General features: G+C 43.1%; 1 protein-coding gene across 2 annotated transcripts in view; it reads right to left on the bottom strand.

Annotated features, from left to right (window-relative positions):
* TCP11L2 (t-complex 11 like 2) overlaps positions 1–1,681 on the bottom strand; it is a 41,614-nt gene extending 39,933 nt beyond the window's left edge. For both annotated transcript variants that reach the window (XM_019446666.2, XM_019446668.2), the window contains exon 1: positions 1,539–1,681. The gene's annotated coding sequence lies outside the window, so the exon portion shown is untranslated. The remainder of the gene's footprint in view (positions 1–1,538) is intronic.
* Positions 1,682–25,917: the final 24,236 nt, after the last annotated feature.

The following is a 25,917-nucleotide window of genomic DNA, read 5'->3' on the forward strand; positions in this document are numbered from 1 at the left end:
GCAGAGAGATAGGTTCCTGCTCCATTCAGCTACAGAATGCTGGTCTTCATCAAATTAGAGCCAACAGAGAGCTAGATAAAAGCCAACAAGCCAGTCATTGTCTAAGAAAACAGATGTTCACGAAACACATAACATGACAGCATCAGGGGGAAGGATTTCTAGGCACTTTTCACACTTGGAAACACTTTTCCTCACACCCCTGGCTGGTCTGTTTTAGTACCTGTGCTTCCTCCTCTGGGGGCCCCAAACCCTCACAAAATGGCATTGAAGCTGCTTCCACATGTGACTGGGTATCTTCAGCCCTGGGCCACTGCATGTGAGGCAACCTCCACCGGCTGCCAGAATGATGGATGAAATCCCTGGAGGCAAGAGGAAAAGGCAAGCACAGAGCCTCCTAAAGTGGGAACCACAGCGATAACCTGGTTATGGTAGCAAAGAGCAAGGTCTCTGGCTGGGCTGCAGACCATGGGGCCCATAGGGATCTTGGGGGCTGAGGGGCCCACTGGGGACAAGGACAACTTGTCTGGTTTCTCAAGGTTAATGTAACAGAACAACCACCTAAGATAATTATTTCCCAAACTTCAGTCATTTGGGTACCACTGCTGACGCCTGTTTCCACATCTCTACCCTAATTTGTCAATCACTGCTATGTTGACTAGATTTTTGCATTTGAATACTTTTATTTTAAAAGGAAACTTTAGATCATTGTGAAATCGCTCCTTTAATGGAACAGCTTTTCCAAATACTAACGAAAACACGTAACCATGCTCGTCCACGTGCCACCTCCAATCTGCGCTGTCCGTCCACCCACCCCATGGAGCCACCCAGAGGAGCAGTTTGGGGAAGCACAAGCCATCCCCGAGAGGCCAGGGGTTCGAGCCCGGGCCCGACTGGCATCTCCCGCCTCTTCCCCCAACTGACCGTAGAGGGACGCCCCAGGAGTCTGCACACCCCCAGGCCAATCCTCCAGCCCCCCCTCCCCTCCAGCAGCACGCTTCCTGTCAAAACAAACCCTTGGGGGAGGGGACGGCGGAGGCCAAGCAGAGTGCCTGGGAAACCCCGGCAACAAACCCCAAACACACGCTTCGAGCCGCACCCAGCCCCCACCGCGGTCCGGCTCGCCCACCCCAGATGGGCAGGGGGTCTCAGGCGAGGCTGGCACCTTCCCGGGGCCCGGATGGTGGAAAGCTGTTCGCAGCGCGGTCGCTGGCACGGATCCAGCAGGTTGTAAACGGCGGCCAAGCGGCCGCGACCCCGCAGCCTCCGGGGCCCGAAGCCCGCGGCCACCCTGACACCCGCCGCGGCCACTCTGTACCCGCTTCCCGCTCCCACGCGGGATGGCGGTTTGAGGTCAAACAAGGAGATGGGGGGGAGCAAGAAGCGGGACTTTAACGCCCTCTGGCACCGGCGTCCCAGGACAGAGTTCCGAGGTGGGTTGGGGGAGGCCCTCGGCTGCCCTGTGGCGAGATGTTCTCGTCCACCGACCCGGGTCCGGCACCTCAGAACCCGCGACCCCCTCCCCCGGGATGGATACGCACCGGGTCTGGCGCGGAGACAGGTGGAGGAGAAAGGCGACTGAGTGAGCCTGGATCAAGGATCTCTGGTGTCCCCTCACCGAACACCGCTCAAACACCTCGAAAACTCACTCACCAGTCCAACAACCCCCAACCTCCCCGCCCCCCTCCCCCCCACGCGGTATTTAAAGGGCCGGGAGGGACTTCGAAGAGTCAGCCTAGGCGTAGCAGTGTAACCGGCGAGAGGGGGAAGACGGACCACGGGAGAGGGGGAAATCCAAGTCACTTCAAGCTCCGATAGCAGAGCTCTGACAGATTTGATTTACTACCGAACATTTTTCCTCACGTTCGCATGAAAGAGGCCGAGAAGAGCTTGGATTGACGGTGTTTTGCATGCCAGAGGAAACGGGCCCCCCCCACGGGCTTCAAGTGGTGCAGTCCGGGGAACTGCTAGGGGCGGGGAGAAAAGTGTTTACGGAACTGGGGCAGCCGTGCGGCTGGGAGCTCCCGGAGATGGAGGCGGGGCTGTCGGGAGCTGGGGGCGGGGCCTAGGAAGGGGAGTACGGGGCGGGGCGGAGCGGGGTGTTGGGGCGGGGCGAGGCTGCGCGCTGATCTACTCGTGGTTGCTCCCGAGAAGCGCAGGACTGTTTTGGCCCCCGGGCGCACCTGCGTGGATAATGGTACAAGCTACCCCTCGCGGGGTAGAACTTCTACCCGAACACCCCTCATCTAGACGGGGCGATCCAGATTGGGTGCCCACCATCACGCCTTCCGCACAGCACAAGCCAATAGACAACAGGGCAAGTGCGCTCCCACGCGCGTCAGACAACCAGCAGTGTCACCTACGTTTGTGTCTGCACCTCCACATAAACACCGGCCCAGATTTGCATATGGTTGGACTGAAAGATTAGCTTTTGGGAGTCACACCCACCCAGGCTCTCTGAAGACGTAAACTTAGTGTGCACGCAAAAGATAAAGCATCTCACTTCCTCTAGAGTGCTTGGCAGCACCTCTCTGTTTGACAAGGGTTAATGTAAATAAACAGTCCCAGGGTGGGCTCTGTTTAGTTCTTGTGGGTGTGCTTCAGGATGTACAGAAACAACATTCCCCCAACCGCAGCCATAAAAACCACTGTGTCTTCTGAATATTGGCATTGCTTGGGATATAGTGTCATGCAGTGAATTTTGCATAGGCTGAAATATTTCAATTTCGTGCTGAAATCATGTCCGAATTGTGGAGGCAAAACTGAACCAGACAAGCAACATTTTAAAGGAGGATAGAAAGTTATCTTTGGGGCTCCTGGGCTGCTCAGTTGGCTAAGCGGCTAAGCGTCTGACTCTTGATTTTGGCTCAGGTCATGATCTCACCAGATTGAGCCCAGGGACCAGCTCTGTTTTGACAGCAAAGAGCCTGCTTGGGATTCTCTCTCTCTGCCCCTCCTCCCTCTTTCTCCCCCCACCACTCAAAAATAAACAAACCGATTGGATTCTCTCTCTCTCTCTCTGTCTGCCCTTCCACCCCTCCCCCGTCAAAAATAAACAAATAAATGTAAAAAAAAAAAAAAAAAAAAAAAGGCCAGTTATCCTAGATGGAATAATTTGGTGTTACAACATGGACTTGTTTTGGGTTCAACCCTGGCTCTGACTTAACTACCCGTGAGATCTTGGTCAACGGATAACAATGATAACTATCTCATCCGGTTATGGTGAGGATGTAACAAGATAAAACATGTGAAGTGCACAGAGCTGTACACAGTAAGTCTAGTCAGTGTTAGTTATTGAAACTATTAGACAAATCACTCTGAACAAACTTGGCTGATATCTATAAACTTGTATTTGTGTCTCCTTATGCCACTCTCTCCTCCCTTCTTCTAAAATATATAACTTGATACAAACCAAGAGATTAAGGAGAGAATGCTGTTGCCACCCATAGATTCATTCTTGTGAACATGCTCATTTTTATATTGTTTGTTGGAATCAGCAGTCAGGATGACAGAAGCCTCTGATTTCGATTCTTGCCAAATAGTAACCGCTACTCAACAACCGCCATCACCACCCTAAAAACTCCACAATAGCTTAACCAAAAACATTTTCCCAATTTTTGGGCACTGTGACAATGACGCATTGTGGTTTTGCTTCTCTTGTTAGCTTGATAGTGCTTGATGAGTGTTGTTTTTGTGTTTTTACATAACTTGGAGCAGGTGAGCATGAGTCAGGAAAGTTGTCCAGTCTACCTGGGTGACCAGCTGCCTGACCCTAGGCTTGGCACTTATTTTAAAGCTCAAATACATAATTCTCAAAGCCACAAGGAAGCAATTTTTTGTCAAAGCAGATGAGTCAAGTTTCGGCATGTGCTGGGGTGAGAACCTTAACGTAGAAAGGGCGGGGTAACATCAGAGACCCAAGCTCAGAGAGGAAATATCCTGGAAGCACAATCTACTGCTACTTTGACATTAAATAACTTGCTCTCTGGAAACCTTTTGGTCAATTACCTGGCCAGCTGCCCTCATACTGGCTTGCACATAAAAGACACTTTGAAAAAATATAGTACTATAAAATATTAGGCAGTTCCCTTCAAAATGAGCCTTGTTTCACATTCTTGCTCAGAGAGTTCAGGCAGTCATAGAATAAAATCCTCCTTGCTCAGATTATGTTCACGACCTTCTGGAAAAAAAGGTCAGAGGCAACCTCTTTAGTAAGTTACATTTTTTATTTTCACACCTGATTTTTCTAACGTTCCTTTTGGAACAACTTAGAAAGTTCATAGTAATGCAGTTGGTTTGCCACCTACAAATTACACAATAGTCTAAATCTGTTCTGTTGCCTTTGGCACATGACTAAGGGCTGATGAAAATTATTGCTGGATGGAGACATAGAAATACTCATTTTCTTTTTACACATCTTAAATCTGAGTTTTAAATTATAGCGAGTCCTTGAAAAAAATCAGAAAATCCCCAAATGTAATTTTAATATGGACTTGCAACGTCTCAACCATTTACCTTGTATTGTGGTTCTGCATCTTGCGCTGACTGAGCATCATGTAAATTCAACTATATGTGCTCAGATAGGACAGGGTGCAGGGCGCAGGACAGAATAATTTAAACACTGGCAGTGATTTTGCCCCTTGTTCTCTCCATGGGAGTCGTGAGGCTCCTCTTCCTGAGTTGATCTCAGTTTCCAAGCTTCACATTAGGTTCCAAGCTTTTTACCCAGGGCTGGCTTCCTGGGTGTCTCAAACTGTGCTGATGCACAAAGCTCTACACTTGGAAGAGCCCTATACTTAGTTTAATGCTCTGCTGCTGCCATCTTGAAATTCTTCACAATTTTTCAATAAAGAGCCCGCATTTTCATTTTGCAGTGGACCTTGCAAATTATGTAGCTGGTCCTGATTTCACCCCATGGAACATCAGTCTAGAGTTTAAAGGTACTTACTTCCCATTCACCTGTTCCCAAATGCAAATCAATTATTTTCTCTAGTGCTCAGTTGAAGAAATATATCTGTTTCAATGCCACAGGCAAACAAAACAAAACAAAACAAAACAAAACAAAACAAAACAAAACTGGCCCACCAAAGGCCCACCAAAGGACCTATGAAAGATAATTTTGACTGCGCCTGATTTTGACCTTAGGTTCTCCCTTTGGAAACTAACCTCCTCACATAAGATATGACTCCATTGTAGTAGAAAAATTGATTACATGGAATCCCATCTCTTTTTCTCTCCCCTGTCCATCTTTCAAAAAAATTTTTTTAATGTTTATTTATTTTTGAGAGACAGTGTGAGTGGGGAAGAGGCAGAGAGAAAGGGAGACATAGAACATGAAGCAGGCTCCAGACTCTGAGCTGTCAGCACAGAGCCCAACGCGGGGCCCAAACCCACAAACTGTGAGATCATGAGCCAAAGTCAGACGCTCATCTGACTGAGCCACCGCTCAGTCAGAGCCCCGCTCTCCCCTCTCCATCCTAAGGTGCTGGGAAGGACTAAAAAGCAGTAAGGGTTGGGGGGAAAGACAGTAGAAAGTAGAAAGAAGAAAAAACAGTTTGACTGATATAAACTGGTGACTAAATGTTCAAAATTTGACCACATCTTCCCATCGACTTTTGTCATTCTTTTTCTTTTGGTCTTAAAGATAAAGGAGATTTAGATCATTGAGCAGTTTTGATGGTTTATCAAAATGTTGGTGCTTGATTAAGTTTCAAAAGCACCAGAAACGGTTCTCCCCCTGACTTCTCTGAACTGAATCAGTATAAAATTGGAGGTTGCTTCTCACTTCAATTGCTTGCACCCTCACATCTAGATACAGACCCAGACCCTCTCCTCTCACATACTAAAAGGAAAAGCATTTTTAGAAAGCACCTGTCCCTGTTCACCCTCCATGGGCCCCCTTCACTTACCTGGAAACCACTGTTGTCCCCTGGAAAGCAAAGAGAGTGAGGACCAGGACTGAAGACAAGGCTGGTCAGGGAGTGGGAGGGGCCGAGGTGAGGTGAGGCTCTAAGGAGCACCTTTGAGACACCAAAGAGGTATTGGCACAGAGCCCTGGCCAAGACAGCCACTGTCTTTGCCCCACCTCTGGGCCAGCAGGCTGTCACTCTCTAAGTGCCTGCCTAGTCCATTCAACCACAGATGAACACTCACCCACCCCCCCCCCCCACTTTAAAAATAAATTGGAATACCAGTGGGATGCAGGAAGAACTTCTAAAGTAAGAGGCAAAACCCAGGAGACATGAAGGAAAGGATTAAGAGATGTGTCTCCTTACACAGACTGTTTAACATAAAGACATGAGTTATAGAACAATGATTGTGGGATTGATACCATTTCTGCTTAAGGGAGAGCTTGTATGTGAGAGAACATGTGTCTATTCTGTATTTATAAAATGCATGGAAATGGACTAAAAAGTTACCCTCCAAACTGTTTAGGAAGTAAGTTGGGAGATGTTCCTGATTTATTCTATATACATACCAATGGCTTATTTCTTTTACACTGAGAATGTATTTATTCACTCTTTGCTCTATAATTCACACAGCTATACGATGATCATTGTACGTCCTCTTAAATATACCTTAGTGGTGGTGAGCTATGAACACTACCCAATACATATTTATCTTATTCATATTTTTAAAAGTCGTGATAAGATATGGAACTTTTCATATCAACTATAGAAAGGAATATATTTACAAAAGGCCCCTCACTATGGTATGTCAAAATTATTTCTGCTGTGAAAGTAAAAATTACTACTTTTTAGGGTTTTCCCTTCAAGTTCAATTCTTAGATAGTCCAGGTACATGGAGTTTACTTTCATTTAAAAATGCATAGTGTGGGGCGCCTGGGTGGCTTGGTCGGTTAAGCGTCCGACTTCGGCTCAGGTCGTGATCTCACGGTCCGTGAGTTCGAGCCCTGCGTCGGGCTCTGGGCTGACAGCTCAGAGCCTGGAGCCTGTTTCAGATTCTGTGTCTCCCTCTCTCTCTGCCCCTCCCCTGTTCATGCTCTGTCTCTCTCTGTCTCAAAAATAAATAAATGTTAAAAAAAATAAATAAATAAAAATGCATATTGTGCCCCAACATGTGACCTCTAAAGCTTTTCTTCTTTTGATGGTAAACTGGACAGGCATTCTTTCCCAAAGTGGTATGAGTCTTAAATAATTATACTACCTTTTGAGGATGAAAAAATGAGAGCCCTGGACATTCTGATGTCTGTAGCTTTTACCTGAGTTCCTTTGTGTCCTACTGGAAGGTATTACATGAGGGCACTGAGGGTTTATGACTGACCAAAGAGATATTCAGTGACTCACTGAATTGGCAGGTCAAGAATAGAAACCAGAACTCATTTCATGGCTACTCTACAAACATGCACGTATACATACACACACACACACACACACGCGCGTGCAGTATCACATGCAACGTATTACCCATTAGTGACATAATTATCTAATTTCCATAACGACATGTCAACAAGCATACCAGCTCTGTATCAACTAAGTGCCTGAAGTATTTATAATCACATTCCATTACTCTAGAAGGGTGCTTGTGTTTTCCAGAAAGCAAGGAGAATGGATTGCTGCCAACTCTCCTAAAATATGAAGCTGTTTATGTTTCTCTCATACATATGTATGAATCTGCTTCATATATATATATATATATATATATATATATATATATATATATAGTACAAGAAAAATCTGGAGTAAAGGACAATTATAAGGCATTCCTGGCCATGACATTGTTTATGTTACAAGTTCACCTGCATGTACATAATCAGCAAATCCTGAAAAGCTGAGTACAACATAACTGTGTACACATAGATATTAATACTGAAACCAAATTACTTATTTAAAGGAAGGCTATAGTGGTTATATTTGTAAGTTAAAAATTTTAAAAATTTACAAGTTTATGTAGATCAAAACTTTCAAGAGCAAATCAATTAAGGTACAAACTAACCATATATAAAAAAACAAATGGAGTATGGTGGAAAGAGGGAGTGCTTTGGATTCAGGCAGACCAGAGGGCTTAGAGCCATGTGGTAGCATTCATTATACATATGTCTCTATCTGCACAGGTGTAAAATGGGGACAATGATATTGTGGGGGCCATTTGTTATTTTGGTGGCCCAGCATCCCAAATGATAGTCCTTAGCAGATCATCCTGTGGTGTGGTCTTAGTTGTGGGTGATATCCTTTAGTTCTTTCTCAAGCCTGGTTTTTCAGCCTTCATCTAAACTCCATGAACTACCAAGGAGCATTTGAGATGTCTATTCAAAGTAGGTGTCTATTATTTGCTACTAGACATCTTGACTAGAACACATTCCCCACAGTTTGTTGGAGAATTAAAAGAGATAATATGTATAAAGAGTTGAGTAGAGTGCCAGGTACATTGTACGGATCAATAAACTATAGCTACTATCATTACACTCTTTTATTTGCTGGTATAATATTTACAGTTTTAATTGGTCCTGAGCAACTTAAAGGTATGAGATGTGATGATTTAAAACTATGCCAAGGAACTAATTTGAATCCACCAAGTTGGTGGTTACAGGAGCCATTTACTTAGCTAATGAGAGAGCCTAACAAATCACTCAATATTCACATATCAATGTGAATATTGTTATTCTCTACTCAGTAGACCAGTAAGTCAGGATCCTTTCAGAAAAACAAGTCTATTCCACTTAGTTCAATTGAGGGAATTCCATAGGCAGCAGAAATTATACACAGGAAGAGCTAAAAGTCCTTTTATGGAATGGTGAAACAACCCATATTAGAGAATCAGTGGGAAGCTACATCCATCCCTAGAGCTAAAGGAGCAAAGGGACAAAAACAGAGCCTGGGCGTTGGGGCCGCCCAGTGGGAGGGGAGATCACAGAAGGAGGGACTGAGGAGAAGAAGGTAGAACTCTAGAGGAGATAAGCCAACACTGGAGAGGTTTCCTCCAATGGTTGGTGGTTGAGGGTTGAGGGGAGGAGGAGGGACGGGTGTAGGGGCGGGAGTAGGGGTGTCTCCTTTCTTCTCACCCTCCTATCTCCCTCCAGGACCACCATTAGCCAAACCTAGCCTGGAGCCAGTTAGCAAGGGAGGCTGGGAAATGGGGTATCCAGGATTCAACACCCCCCCACCCCACCCCCACCCCCGCCCACCTGCTCCCAAGACACCCAGCAGAGCAGGGGAAGGGAAGAGAAAGGATCTCTGAGCAAGAGAGAAAAAAACCAGATGAACAGTTCGGTAAATTTCATTAAAGGTAAGAAAGAATCATTTATACTTTAAAAGTTAACATCTAATGGCATTTTATTAGGGGAATTACATTCTAGATGGATATTTGCTAATTGGGACACACAAGAAATAACCCAGGAAGATGCCTAGGGCTTGCAGTGATCCCTCTTTCAACACTTATTCATTTATTCAATCAGCAACTACTGATTAAGTGCCTAGTATGCCTTAGTCTCTCTGCCAGGTACTGGAGATTAAAAAAAAAAAAGTTAAACGAAAAAGACACAATTCTATTTCATAAAGTTACGTTTTAGTGGGGGAGCAATTTATACCATGCCTAGTGAAAGCCTGGCATGTAGGAAGCACTCAACAAATGCTTATTTTATAAACAATTCTATAAATGAATAAAGACTATATCGGTTAAGCACTTCACCCCAACCATTGTTCTGGACATTATTACCGATGAGCATAAAAGGTGAAAATAAGGACTGTAACTGATATTTTAATTACAAGAGAAGGGTGAAAGAGCTGATGAAAAATGTATTAGAATTGGAATCTGATTCTCTGCGTTTACATGTTCTATTTAATTTTAAGAAATACTTATTGAGTGCTTACTATATGCTAGATATCAATAGGTGCAAGGAAAATATCAATGAACAAGAAACCACGATCTTTGCTCTCATGAAACTCACAGTCCAGAGGAAAATACAGGTAAATAAATGGGCTATTTTATGAACAGTTATGACGAGTGGTATGAGCGGCTAAGAGCCCAGACGTAGAGTCAAATAGGCAGATCAGGGTTCTAATGCCTGCTCTTCACAAACTGAGTGATTTGGGGCAGGTTAATTTGGCTAAGTTTCAGTGTTATCTGCAAAATGGGCGAGTAGTGATCCCTTTTCCTTCGTATTAAGCACGTGAGAAAATGCACATGCCTGGTACAGTGGGTGCTCAGTAGAGGTTAGCAACTGCTCTTTGTAGCTAATAATAATATACACTACATGAAGAACAATTCCCCCCAAATGTAGATATGTACCCAAACATTGTCCAAAACCTTAGCAATAGGCAAAACAAGGGGCGTGTGGGTAGCTTAGCTGGTTAAGCGTCCGACTTCAGCTCAGGTCATGATCTCACAGTTTGAGAGTTCAAACCCTGTGTCGGGCTCTGTGCTGACAGCTCGGGGCCTGGAGCCTGCGTCAGATTCTGTGTCTCCCTCTCTCTGTGCCCCTCCCCCATTTGTGCTCTGTCTCTGTCTCTCAAAAATAAAGAAATGATAAAAAAATTAAAAAGAAATAGGTCGAACAGATTATTGGATGTCTTTTCAATATAGTGCTGTGTGGTGGTAGAGCAGACCCATTCTAGGATTAACCGATTTGCTAGCACTGTGTACCTTTTTTGGACTTTCTATTTACTATTGGTTCAGATATTTTACAATTTTGGAAAAGAAGACATTAATTTATTGAAAACTGATAACAACACAGATGCTTTTTGTCTATTACCAATACGAATGAAATGATTTCTGTTCCATAGAAGAGATGACCCTAGAGGTTCCTGCTTATTGCCCTATAAGACATTAGCCAACTTGGTACCTAACCCACTTACCTTGTTCTAAGATTTTTTTTTTAATGCCTTTGTGATGACTTATGTAAACCTCTGTTGCTCAAATGCTCCTTAAATCGGCTTTATCGTTTTACTGGCTACCCCTTTAATTAATAAAATGAATACTTTTTTTAAACCTTATGTTTCTGCTATTTTATACAGTCACGTTTTTAACTTTTTGAAAATTTTCCCTTCACAAATAAAGGTCAATCTAGGCTTCCATGGGGGAGCATACAGTGCAGAGCTGAGGACCAGGCAGGGCTCCCCAGAGAAAGTGGTATCTAAGGAGGGACAGAGATAAGAAGTTCTCAAGCTGGGGCACCCAGGTGGCTCAGTCGGTTAAGTGTCCGACTTCAGCTCAGGTCATGATCTCATGGTTCGTTGGTGAGTTTGAGCCTCATGTCGGGCTCTGTGCTGACAGCTCAGAGCCTGGAGCTGGCTTCTGGTTCTGTGTCTCTCTCCCTCTGCCCCTCCCCCACTCGCACTCTGTCTCTGTGTCTCTCACAAATAAATGAACAATAAAATTTTTTTTTAAAAAGTTCTCAAGTTAACTCAATGGATTAGATGCAAGCCCATAGACACATTATTTGGGTTAAATTTACTGTAGAAAAATTTGGTTGAAGTCGGCCTGATGTGGAAGAAACTTGGTATTGCTTAGCTAAAAACGTGGATTGGTTTAAACTATTTCAAGGGTGTTTTTACGGTTTTCAAAAATGGCAGTAAAGGGCTCACTCTGGTGCCACATGCAGACTGGGAGGTTCCTCGAGATGAGCAGTTCACTGCATTTTCTAGATCGAGGCAGACATGCTCAGAGATTTCTGCGCGGGCCCAGAACTGAAAAAAGCTTGGTGTAGAGGGCATTGTAAGGAGTGGGTTTCAGCCCCCAGATATACTTTGTCAGAATTTGCATGCCACAGACCCTGGGGCTCTCATGTGTCTGACTTCACTCATTTGCATGATTCACTGGGCCTTTAGGCACATCTGCTCTCTCCGTGAAGAAAACACCGCCTCAGCCTGTTAGCAATATTGTCACCCAAGAAATCTTGCTAAACACCACTAGATGGAAAAAACAGACTTCAGGCAAACTTTTAAAGCGTGTATCAATCACATGTGCCCTGTAATGATTTGATTACATGAAAGTCACTCATTTTAGACGGTGAATTCCTTGTGTTTAAGGACTGTAATCAGTTCATCTAAGTTTATTTTTATTTATTTTGAGAGAAATAGAGAGAAAGCATGGGAGGGACAGAGAGAGAGGAAGAGAGAGAATCCCAGGCAGGCTCTACACTGTCAGCACAGAGCCCGATGCGGGGCTCGAACTCACAAACTATGAGATCATGACCTGAGCTGGAATCAAGAGTCGGACGCTCAACCGACTGAGCCATCCAGTCACCCCTCCAACTCATCTTTATAAGTATGGAGACAGGCAGTTTGAATATCCAGTTACTGAACTGGGATGCTCATCCCATGTTGCTTGATTGTGAACTGATTGGTATTTGAGGTGTTCTTCTTCACGAGCAGGAGAGGTTGTGCTTAATTTCACTAGTGCTTTAGGTCTACCTGGGCTACTGGTGTTTATCGGTGGTCCTCTCAACAGCCACCTCTTACACGCAGACTGCCTGGTGGCCATGGCTGAGACCACCCTGTGTCTTCTGAATATGGTCATTGCCATGCCTGCTCCATAAGAACCTGGGATGGGGGTTCTTCTTCTGAAGCACATTGAGCTGTGCCCTCATCCAAGCGCGCCTCTCTTCAGATGTTAAGAGAACAGGAGGTACTCCTGCGGTGCATTGAAGCCTGCAGTAAGTGATGCTGATGTTTGCCCCAAACCCTCTGTCAGATAATAATCTATCTTTACATCAGTCTGTATTCCCTTACACAATGCCCGTCCCATAGCAGGCATTCAGTGCTGTGCATAGTGATCAATGAGATGACCTTAGAGGCAAAACTTCTAAATATTGGTTGGGAGGGCAGAAAGCTAGTTGATGAAAGATCAATGATTAAGAGGAGAATTAACTCTGATAAGCTTTATAACTGTTCTTGTCTTCTTTTTGTTTTGCTTGAAAAACAGGAAATATTCAGGGCGCATGGATGGCTCAGTTGGTTAAGCATCTGACTCTTGATTTTGGCTCAGGTCATGATCTCACAGTTTGTGGGATCAAGCTCCGCATTGGGCTCTGCATCGAGCCTGTGTGGGATTCTCTCCCTTTCTCTGTCCCTCCCCTGCTCACGCTTTCTCTCTCTCTCTCAAAATAAATAAATAAACTTAAAAAAAAAGAAAAAGAAAACCAGGAAATATTCAAGTTAATCAGAGGGATTGGAGAGCTAATTGTGAAATTGAAGAAGGAAGTGTATTCTGTTATCTGTTTAAACTGGAAAAAATCTGGTTGTCCCATTAAAGAAGAACAAAAGATACATGAATGCTGAATGTAGAGGTTCTTGAGGAAAATCTAGATAGATAGATTTTCTGGAGCTAGGATAAGCTGAAATAAATGTTAGGCAAACCAAGAAAGATTAGGGACCAGTTAGGACTACACAGAACTTTGTGAAAACTGATGTTTGATCAAGCAGTGTTTCAAACAGTTATAACTACTTATAAAGACACAGAACAATCTAAATATTTCCTTTAGGGAATAGCAGGGGTAGGAGAAATTGGCATAAGAGAAATTAGCATAAAAGAGTCTGGATTTATTAAAATAAACCTAGATTTGAATTGTAGTCTTATCTATTAGTTACATGATTTTAGGCAGGCTGCTTCATCTTACAGAGTCTGAGCTACTCTACCTATAAAATAGAAATAATAGGGGTGCCTGGGTGGCTCAGTCGGTTAGGCACCCGGCTTCGGCTCAGGGCATGATCTCGCGGTCCGTGAGTTCGAGCCCCGCATCCGACTCTGTGCTGACAGTTCAGAGCCTGGAGCCTGTTTTAGATTCTGTGTCTCCCTCTCTCTCTGACCCTCCCCCGTTCATGCTCTGTCTCTCCCTGTCTCAAAAATAAATAAACATTAAAAAAAAAATAGAAATAATAATACCTAATTACCCGGAAATCCTGCAAAAGCAAAGTGAAATGTAGGTAATATGAACATGCATCAGAAATTGACAAACCATGCATATCCATTTTCTTTTCCCCCTGTTGCACATCCTCCCTTATGTTTAGATATTGACACGTGACTGAGTTCTGGTCAATAGAATGGAGGGGAGTGACGTGTGCCACTTTCTAAACTGACTCTTAATTTTTTTTTAACATTTTACTCATTTTTGAGAGACAGAGACAGAGCGTGAGTGGGGGAGGGGCAGAGAGAGGGAGACACAGAATCTGAAGCAGGGTCCAGGCTCTGATCTGTCAGCACAGAGCCCGACACGTGGCTCGAACTCTCAGAGCGTGAGATCGTGACCTGAGCTGAAGTTGGATGCTTAACTGACTGAGCCACCCAGGTGCCCCTAGACTGGCTCTTAAACACCACTCTCCCCATACATGGACTGTGCAGATAATGTGGAAGCCTAGAAGAGAGGAATCACAAGATGGAAGGACCCTGGGTCCCTGACTGCCTTCTGGTCAGAAATACCCACTTGGACTTTATGACAGTAAGATGTAAGCTGTTATTTAGATTTGGAATAGTTGGCTTTACCTTGACTTATTTCATATATATATATATATATATATATATATATATATATATATAATTTTATATATACCTTCATTTATTATACACAATGTATAAAATGAGTGATCTATTTATGTATATATTTACAAACATAAATATATCATTTATTATACATAATATATTATGTATAATATAATTATATACCTTCATTTATTATATATGATATATGATAAATATATAAACTATGTAATAATATAACTATATTATATGCCTTCATTTTACATTATATATAATAACATATAGCATATACAATATATAATATATAACATGCTTAGGCCTACCGTGGGAGGGGCTTCAAAGAATTTGTAGACAAATTTTATTTTATTTATTGAATTTATTTTTTTTGAGAGAGAGAGATAGAGAGCAAGGAGGGGAGGGACAGAGAGAGAGGGAGATAGAATCACAAGCAGGCTCTGTGCTGTCAGTGCAAAGCCTGATGTGGGGCTCAAACTCATGAACCCTGAGATCACGATGATCTGAACCAAAGTCAAGAGTCAGGTGCTTAACCGAATGAGCCATCCAGGCACCCCTGTAGACACAATTTGAAACTACCACAAACCCTGCTTATCCTTTAGGGACATCAAGCCACCCATTGATCCTTGAATTTGTGGCCAACCTTCTACATACTTCTTGCAGTGCCACTGAGCCCACAAATTTACTTCCCAAATTTCTACTCACCATTTAAGATTCAGCTTAGATGCCATCTGCATTATAATGTTTTACAGCCCCACACTTGGAAGTAATTACACCTTCTTTGTTCTGCCCAGTGGGCCCCTGTTTCAATTTCCCTTAGGTGATCTGAATACGTATTTGTTGACAGATAAATGAACAGAATAATAAAATCTCAGCTGTGAAAGTGACCTTAAGTGTTACTTACAGCATCCTTTATGAGTTTATTCTTATTCATGTTCTTTTCTCTTCTGAATTTTTCCTGGCTTGAAAGTAAGGAGCAAGTTTGACTTACTTTTATAACCACGCCCCACCCTTCCACTGTCAACTCTTCCAGAACTACTCTGGCCACAGTAGACTTTCAAGGAGGGATAATAAAATGAATAAGCCTGCTTCCCTCAACACACACACACACACACACACACACACACACACACACACACTCGTGTGCATATTTTGCTAATTTGCTACTTTTCTATTAACTAGGTGATATTTGGTTTGAAGCAGTTTGGAGCAGTTGGAAGAGATACTTCCAAATGCTGAAAGAACATAAAGTGCTCTTAATTCACCAGATGCCATCAGTCAGAATTAATGGTCTTTATCATGGCTACTGTCCAATTAACAACCACTTTCCTGGAGAAGATTGATGGTGTTGTTCCAAACAGACAAGGGTCACCCCTCAGCCCATCCTTTCACACTCCTCCCTTCTCTGACTTTCTCTTCTCCAAAGGCAGAAGTTTCTGGGCCACAGCAAATGGATTAACCAAGATCATTCTGCTCATAGTAGATATCAGTGCTCAAACAAACAACTTACTGTTGAGCAGTTTTGATTTGTAAACGGGTGAATGTTCCAAAAATTTTCAATGGATACTTTACAAGAATATCTAGTTAAAGTTCCTTAGGTGACTCACAAAACACTGTTCAAGCAATAATGTCTTCAAAACGGCAATTGGTTATATTGGAAAAAAAAAATACAATGCCAGCAATGAAATAAAACTGAAAAAGAATGAGTATAGTTTTTACAACAACTTCTCCAGCATGTTTGCTCCAGCATGTTTGAAGGAAAAAGCTAATTTAAAGAAAGAAAAACTGAGGTAGTAGCAGAATTTGGGGGCATGTTTACTAAAGTCTTCTTGACCTTTTCCATGACTTTGAAGCTTGATTTATCTGGTTCGCTTTTAAATCTAACTCTGATCTCCAACTCTGCACTTTTTTTTTTTTTTTTAAAGTATAGGCCTAGAGTCCCAGCCCTCACAAGCTTGGGAGTGGAAAATGATGTCACACTTCCTTCTTGTACTTAAATTATGACAGCATGGGGGCCTCCCAACTGTGTTGCTGGAAATGAATCTCCTTTAAAGCATCGCCCAGATATTCCTGAGCGGCAAAATGTGCCTCTGAGCCTACAGACGCCACACAGCACTAATCCCGCTTGTCCCCGCCTACTCAGATTCCTGAGTGTCTACATCCAATGCTCACCGAGATGGTTGGCCACCTCTGCCTGTAAGCCATAGGACAGCCAGGATCCATGCCAAGTAGATTAACTCTGTATGCTTCTGAAGCTTCTGAACTTTCTGTTTGGGCTCCATGCTGAGGTGGAAGTCATCCTCCCTCCCTGACCTTGGTTGCTCATGCTTCAGGCCCCACGAGGTCTGGCTTTATCAGTTCCCACACAGCTTGGTATCCAGGAGACAGTTCTGTTAGTGTGCAACACAATAACTGTAGCACTAATCAGATTCTAATCAGACATGACTCTTGAAAGGGTTATATTTTATTTTCTTCAAGGGAATGAAAAGAGAAGATGGGAGGCAGGCTTTCCTAAAAATATTAAGACTCAGAAGAGGAGTGAAAAGGAAGAAGAGGCTTTAAAGGGATGTGTATCTTTATGTGCATGTCCTACTTGGCCACTGAGTGAGGTAGAGTCAGGCAAGTTATCATTAATTTATTCAGCAAACTTTCATGGAGCACCTGCTGTGTGCCAGGCACTGTTTGTATCTGGAGAGCCAAGCAGTGAATGAAGTAGTCAAAGTCGTTGTCCTCAAGGAGCTCATATTTTAGTAGAGGAGGAAGGGGGCACAGAAATAAATGGATCCATATGATAATTTCAGGTGTGACAAGTGTTATGGTGAAAAATGAAGCAGGGTAAGGAGATGGACAGACAGGTGTGGCATGCTATTTTAGGGAGCTTGGTCAGGCGAGGCCTTAATGCTAAACTTATATTTGAGCAGAAATCTGAAGGAAGTGGGGGCATAAGCCTGCAGGTGTCTGAAGAAAGAATGTTCTAGGTAGGGGGAATAACAAATGCAAAGGGCCTGATATGGAAGCATGCTGGCATACTTAAGGAAGAGTGACTGGTAAGGAAAGGGTCAGGGGTGGGACATGAGGTTAGAGCTAACCCAAGCCAGATCACACACAGCCTGTAAGTGATAAGAAGTGAGAGAGAAGGGATAAGAAAGGGATAAGTAAGTGATAAGAAGTTGGAGAGAAGGGATAGGTTGTTGCACATGTTTTAAAAGAACCATGCTGGCTGCTGGGAGGATAACCAGGTATGGCTGGGCAGGAGGGAAGCAGGGACACCAGTTAAGAGGCTGTGACAATTATTCAGGCTGGAGACGGTGCTGGGAGATGGGGTCTTGCTGGTGGCCTGGTCCCTGTGGATGGAGCATGCCTCTGAATAGCAAATGAGTGTGAATCTTGAACCTTGTATCTTGTCCTGGGGGTACACTTTGAGGTGCAGCTCTCTGACTTCCATGTCTCACAGCAAGAAAGAGATTAACTGGAATGGATATAATTGAATGAGTAGGAACATAGGGTCATCAGAGACCCTCAGGAAAATCCCCGAGTGGGACCTGAGACTCTGGCATCTCCTTGTAATTCTTTTTCTGTGTCCAGGAAACAGGCGGGACTTGTGGAAGATCATTTGTCTTAAAGAGTGCATGCCAGAGTGGCTACTTCAGTTTAGCTGGGATGCTTTCAGCTCTGAGGAACAGAAATCCCACTCAAATGAACATACACAATGAGGAAATCATCTCCCATGCAGGATCTCCAGAGGTATTCTGTTTGCTCGCTCATTTTGCTATCAGTAGCTTCATAGAGAATACCCCACGACCTGCTTGACTCTTCCTTTTTCCCCCAACACTTAACTTCCAGTTATGTGCACTATGAAATGCACTTACTTATTATGTTTTTAGTATTGTCTTTCTTTTTCCATTAGCATTAAGCTCCGAAAGGGCAGGGATTATTGTTTTGTTCCTTACGTATCCTAAAAGCCTAGAATGGTGCCTAAAACCATGGATGCACTTAATAAATATTTGTTGAATGAATGAGGAAAAGAAAGAAACGTCTTCCTTTGGATCTCAAATGAGGCACATGGGGGTGTCATGATGGCCCCATAGTTTCTCTCCTGGGGACGTAAGAAAAAAAAAGTCAGGAAACTCTGCATTTACTGGAACAGTTTCCCTGTGGCAGCCAAAGGCACCAGGCTGTAAAGTGCAAACCATACCCCATTGTTTGTTCCCCAAGTACTGAATGAGGAATGCTAGGTTCAGGATAATTCCAAGGATCTTCGGGCTTAACCAAGTGGTGGATATCACTTGACAATGTATTTGGTAAAGATTAGAGTGTGTGGTCCCTCTGACTGGTCTCAGCCTCTGGACTTTGTGTCCCAACCAATGGCATCCTAACTTTGGCAGGCTCTACATTCATGACAAAAAGAAGCACTCGACACCATTCCCTTTAGGCTGCAGATGTGGTCAGTTCATTTTATTAGTGTCTGCTTATTAAGCCTCCCTTCCTTTGTTCTGTGCACCGTGAAAGATGCACAGTGACCAAGAGATAGTTGTGGTTCTCAAGTTTAGTGAGGGAGCCAGTTTGGTGCAGGACGCAAACATACAAATAGGTAACTATAATAAAATGTTATAGGCGTGGAATTGGATGTATATACAAGGCACAGTTGGAAGAAGTGATCAACTTCATGTGGAGGGAACAGAAAAGACTGCAGAGAGGCAAGGGACTAGTACGTATGGTTTTGAAGGTGAAAAGAAGTTTACCAAGCACCTATTGGATAGGAGAAGGCACAGTGGCACTCCAGGGAGAGCAAATAGCAGGTACAAAGATACAGATGTAGAAAGCAGCACTGTGTATTTAGAGAACCACAGCTGATTATGTATTTCTGGAGTACAAAGTGCCAGGAGGGGAGTTACCGAAATTGAGGCTGAAAAGCTGGGCAGGGGCTGGAGTAGTTAACACTTTGTATGCTCCGATAAGGGGCTCAGGCTAATTTTAGTTGATGAGTTTTCAGGAGCAGACTGAGAGAATTAGATTTGTGTTTAGAAAGATCACCGTGGCATTCAGGGCAAGATGGATTTCAGAAGGGCAAACTGGAGTCCAGGAGAACCACTCGCACAGGAGAAATAATAAGCCTTGCCCAGTTCCTACACTGCCCACCAGGTGGAGCAAGTAGGCCAGAACAGCTTGGTTGCTGGCTGGTGGGGTGGAGCAGGAGAAACCACCAGCAAAGGACTGTTTCCAAGAGCAGGAAGCTTCTAAGTCAGGTGTTCATAACTCTGGAAATAACTGTCTTGATTAAAAAAAAAATCTCTAGAAAAAGCTGGAAGTCACTTAAATGTCCACAAATAGAGAGCCTGTGTGCTATCACAAAACATCCAAGTATTGGATGACTGAGAAACCATTTAAAGGAATGAAGTAGCTTCATGAACACTCATGTGAAAAAAAACGTCCACGTGAAAAAAGCCAGTTGTAAAATAATGTATAATATGATTCTTGCTATGCAAATCTAGAGAAAGATGATGATAAAATTGATATTAGTGGTAATTTCAAGAGAGGGTTTGGGGGCTATTAATTGTGAGTGAGTGTGTGTGTGTTTGTGTGTGTGTGTGTAACCATTTTATTGAGGTATAATTGGCATACGATGAGCTGCACATATTTAAAATGTACAATTTAATAAGTTTTGACATACATATACAACTATGAAGCCATCACCACAATCCAAATAGTGAATATATCCATTGCCCTCAAAAGTTTTCCTCACATCCCTTTGTAAGCCTTCCCTGCCATTCTTCCCTGTCCCCCATCCCCAAGAAACCATGGATCTGCTTTCTGTCACTAAAGGTTTGCATTTCCCAGAATTTTACATAAATGGAATCATGCAATATGTCTTGTTTTTCGTCTTGCTTCTTTCATTGAACAAAATTAGAGATTCATCCACATTGTTAAGTATATCAATAATTAATTCCTTTTAATTACTCAATAGCATTACATTGTATGGATGTTTCACAATGCGCTTATCACTCACCTGCTGATGGACATTTGGATTATTAATAGCTTGGGGCTATTATAAAAAAAACCAGAAAACAAACAAAAAACCCACTAGGAAAATTTGTGTACCAGTCTTTGTGTCTTCATATGCTTTCATTTCCCTTGTGTAAATACATAGGAGTGGACTGTCTAGATCATATGGAAGGTGTAGGTTTAATTTTTTAATAACCTGAAAAATTGGTTTCCAAAGTGGTTGCACCATTTTACATCCTGCCAGCACTGTATGAGCATTTCTGTTTGTCTATATCTTTGCCACTATCTGGCATGATCAGACTTTAAAATTTTAGCTCTGAGCCTGGGTGGCTCAGTCGGTTAAGTATCCGACTTTGGCTCAGGTCAAGATCTCATGGTCTGTGAGTTCGAGCCCCATGTTGGGCTCTGTGCTGTCAGTTCAGAGCCTGGAGCCTGCATCAGATTCTGTGTCTCCCTCTCTCTCTGCCCCTCCCCCACTCACACTCTGTTTCTGTCTCTCAAAAAATGAATAAACGTTAAAAAAAATTGCTTTAGGGGCGCCTGCGTGGCTCTGTCGGTTGGGCGTCCGACTTCAGCTCAGGTCACGATCTCATGGTCCGTGAGTTCGAGCCCCGTGTCGGGCTCTGGGCTGATGGCTCAGAGCCTGGAGCCTGCTTCCGATTCTGTGTCTCCCTTTCACTCTGCCCCTCCCCCGTTCATGCTCTGTCTCTCTCTGTCTCAAAAATAAATAAACGTTAAAAAAAATTGTTTTAAATTTTAGCTCTTCTAATGGATGGCTTAAAGTTTCATTTCTCCGATGATTAACAATGTACATGTTTCATATACTTATTTCCCATTTATAGATCTCCTTTGATGAAGTGTTTATTCAAATTTTTGTGGGCTATTGACATTTATATTTCACTTTATACTTCTTAAATTTTTTTTTTTTTTTTTGAGATAGAGAGAGATAGAGTGTGAGCAGGGGAGGGGCAGAGAGAAAGGGAGACAAAGAATCTGAAGCAGGCTCCAGGCTCTGACCTGTCAGCACAGATCCCGATGCAGGGCTTGAACTCATGAAACATGAGATCATGACCTGAACCAAAGTTGGATGCTTAACCAACTGAGTCACCCAGGTGCCCCACTTCATAAAGTTTTAAATTTTACAATGAGCATATATCTCTTTTGTAATTAAAAAAAAACAATTTAAAATATCTCAACCCAGAATACAACAATAATTACGACTTGAACTTTGAACTTAATGGCAGTATATTATGCTAGGGTAAATGCAAATCCTGATTATACCCTTAAAAGATGACATATTTGGTTTTCTGTTTCAAATTACTAGGAAAAGAGACCTCAAAATCATTATGATTCTTATTTCCATTGATGAATGCATGTGAGCGATACCGTGAGTTTAGACTCCAATGAGGCGGGCTTCAAAACTCACAGCCCTTCTACTTATCAACCCCGTGTTCTTGGGAAAATGCTGAGAGCTTCAATTTTTTTTTTTTTTAAAGAAAAGACATGCCCCTTATCCCGTAAGTTCATTATGAGGATTAGACCTGATATTGTAATGAGCATGCACAATAAATAGCACATCCCACGGTTCCACAAATATTAGAACTTCTACGATAAGCAGCTTGAGTGTCTTGACAACCAGATGTTCAATGCTTAAAATTCAAACAAGGGCTAAAATAAAGCACAGTCACAGTATTTTGTAAACGAACTTTTGAAACTAGTGTCAAGACAGGCAACCTCCTTTGTGATAACAGAGGTCACTGGCCCTCCCTCGTCCCCCTTTACTTTTAAAGAATCTGAAAGAAGAGCTCTGGTTTGCATTTGGTTCTGAAAGAGGGGAGAACAGGAAACAGGAAACTGAGGCTGAAAATTGACTTGACTGAGTGAACATTTAGCGCATGTTGACTTTCTTTGGACGAATCCTCAATCTCCTCTGTTGCTCAGCCCACCAGGTGGTCTTGCAGGTGCCCATGGTACCCGGCAGGGTGCGGCAGAGATGGTGCAGGGCTAATGTGCTGCACGTTTCAAATTGGAGTTAAGGGCAAGTCAGGGCTGTTGGATTAGTGTCTGTCATAAATTGCTGTATGTTGTGTATTGCAGTGGAAAGAATCTTGGCAGCCACAGCCCAAGAGAAGCTTTTGGAAGGGAAATAAATGTGAGGAACATCAGCTGAACCCATGGCTAGAGAAAGGAACTCAGAACTTAAGACTCCTTCATGTCTGGCCCTTGCTTCTTTAAGAGGCCCAGATTTACAGGATGCACCCTCCCCTTGAGCCCCATGACCCTTTGCGTCTTCTTCAGTTATAGCACCAATGGTCTGGTATGGTGGTTACCTGTTCTATAAGCTGTGAGTTCTTAAGGAACTTAATCATTAAGTTCTTAAGGATTATCGTTTGTGTATTTTTCCAATTTTGTGTATCTTCAGCATCCGGCACAAAGCAGATTCTCAATGAAATTTATATATGTGAGAGTAATAGAGGAGGGTAAAATGTTTGCTGTCCAGCAACACAACAGTCCAAGCAGAGTGGATTCAGTTTCAGTGAAAGGTTCTTTTGTTTGGTGGGGCACCTGGAAAGGTTGAGCTGAGTCTGGAGCTTGGGGCTTGAGTGAGCAGGATAGCTGTGCATTATGGAGGAGGGTGGAGTTGGGTGTCGGGGGAGGGTGGGGTAGGAAAGCAATGGGAGGAAGGGAGAGGATTACGTGAGATACTCATAGAGCAAAGCAGACAATAAATAGTACTTCTCCAGGGCCTGGTAGCCAAAGGGTTTTGTTTTGTTTTGTTTTGTTTTGTTTTGCTTTGTTTTGTTTTCATAGGGATGTTTAATATTCATATTGAAGTTGTTTGAGTTGCAACAGTGTAAGCCTGTCCTTGCCCTCCAACATCCTTGATAAAGTCTACATGTTCAGATAGGCCTGTAGTGTGGGTTCACTGTAGAAAGGAGGAAGGGGTTGAGTTTCCACCTGGGTCAGGGACAGCAAAAGATGAGACCATTTTCTGAATGAACTGGGGCAGTGGAGCCAGGAGTTGGAGGTAGCAACAGCCATAACAAAGTCAACTTACAAAAGTAAGTGGAAATCTTGGGTAAGGCTTTCCAACTTCTCTTTAGACACAAATTTGGGAGTCTTAGCTCATTTTTTTTTTTTGTTTTAGTTACAGTGATTTTATTTTGTTTTATTATTTTTTTAAACGTTTATTCATTTTTGAGAGAGAGAGAGAGAGACAGAGCTGTATGGGAAAGGGCAGAGAGAGAGGGAGACACAGAAACCGAAGCAGGCTCCAGGCTCTGAGCTATCAGACACAGAGCCCGATGTGGGGCTTGAACCACCAGGCTGGGAGATCATGACCTGAGCCGAAGTCGGATGCTCAACCGACTGAGCCACCCAGGCACCCTAGCTTATTTTGTCTTACCATGCAGAGGGATCACAGCTGAAGTGTATGGTGCAAAATGAAGGAGGTAGGAAAGGAGAAAAGAACCAGAGTGAGGAGAAGATGCTTTTCCTTCACTCAGGCTTTCTGGTCTACCTGAGGTATAAATGCTATATGTGGAAAGACTGCCAGTAATGTAGGACAGCGTAAGAGTAACGGAGGGAGCAAACATCAGCGTAAGAGCTTAGGGGCAGGAAGTAGAAATTCTCACAAAGGAGATCAGTCTTGAATTAACCTTGAAGAATGGATCTACTGCTTAAAAGAAGTTTAATATCTATATTTCCATATATAGTTATATGTAAATTATTTATCTATTTTCTTCTCTTATCGAGGAGAGTGGGGTGGGTAAGATGCTTTGGCTCTGAAATCAAACAGACCAGGCTTAAAACCCTGGCTATCAGCTATATGACTTTGGGCAAGATAATTAAGTTATCTGAGCCTTAGTTTCTTCATTTGTAAAATGGAGATAATGAAAGTAGCCACCTCAGAGAGTTGTTGGGAGATTTAAACAAAATAATCTATGAAATGTGCTATGTAGTAGGCCTGGCCCAGGATAAACACTGAGACATACTAAGTGGTATCTATTTGTCTGTACATTTATTAAACACAGCTTGGAAAATATAGGCAAAAGCAGAACTAAAAACCTTTGATAGTTTCACTACCCAAAGAAGAAAACCACAGTTAATGCTTTAGAGTACACCTTTCCAGTTTTCAGTCAATGCACAATTTAGTTTGGCCTTTTCTCTTTTTGTATTGCCATTCCGAATATAAAATTTAAATCTTAATTTTTACTTAGTTAACGTAAGATTTTTTTCCATATTATTATAATCCTTTCAAAACATTTTTAATGACTGTGATACATTCTGATTGCGTATTGTAATTTACTTAGTCATTCTCCTATTGTTAGACATTTGTGTGGATTTCAGGCTTTTCTCCCCGCCACCCCCCCCCCCCCCCCCCGGATTCTAAATAATTCAGTAATAAACAAGTCTGTACCTAAACCCTTTCCTCTATTTTGTATAATTTCTTTAGAAACAATTCTTAGAAATGAAGTCACTGATGTAGAAGGGATCAACAGTTGTAATGCTCCCACTTACCGTCAAAAGAGTTTTGTAGGCATCAGGTGAAGGCGGAATGTGATTAACCAGAGGCCCAGGCACTCATTGGGTGATCTTTGCCGGTGGGCAGAGGCACCAGGCAGAAAAAAGTCTGGAGATGGAGATCGTTCTCTTTTTTCGGCCAATCTGTTGAATATAGTCTGAGGGAAACCTGACCCAGAGCATGAATTCCGGGAGGAGGTCTGGATGGGCTTTTTAATTATCTATTTATATTTATATTTATTTATTTATTTTTCTCTCTTTTCTTCCCTGTGGCAAGCAGGCTTGGGATCCTCCTTGGCTCCTTCCCGGACTCCTTGCTGGGTTCAGAGGCAAATGGACTTTCTCTTGGGATCTGTTTCTCTGTGGCTGCATCTCATCCAGCATGGACAGATATGCACTGTGTCACCTTTCCTTGCAAAATGGCTTACCCAATATCCTAAGTGTCTGGCTGTGACCTTGCCGAACAGCTTCATGCACAGCCTAAAGCCCAGCTAAAAATAAAAATAAAACTCCCTGTGGCTTTTGTGTCCCTTGGGGACCGCCTGGGGAGGGTTTTCCATTTGTAAACCGGAGATAAAAGTCTCAGGTGGGATTTGGGTTTCAGCGTCTCTGGCTGCATTGCCCAATATTCTCTGGATTGCTAGTGACAGAAATCCAGCCCAGGTACCTTAAAGGAAAGTGATGTGCTGGTAAATGTGTAACAACTGGCCCTTGGACGGGGGCTGCGGCAGGGGCGGGGGGTGGTTAGAGGCACCGATCTGCAGTGTTTTCAGACTTCCATGGGCCTGAAAGCCAGAAAGAGCCTACTCTGGTACACTAAGGGTGGGAGAGATGATGGACTCAGGTCACTACCCTGTGAGAAGAGCCCAGACACGGAAAATGACCTCAGGAATGATGGGGACCGGGGAGTCTAATGCTAACAGGATTCCCTGCAAACCAACCTAT

Source organism: Panthera pardus, unplaced genomic scaffold (assembly GCF_024362965.1).
Source record: "Panthera pardus isolate Hobbes unplaced genomic scaffold, ASM2436296v1 HiC_scaffold_6, whole genome shotgun sequence".
Taxonomy (NCBI): Eukaryota; Metazoa; Chordata; class Mammalia; order Carnivora; family Felidae; genus Panthera; species Panthera pardus.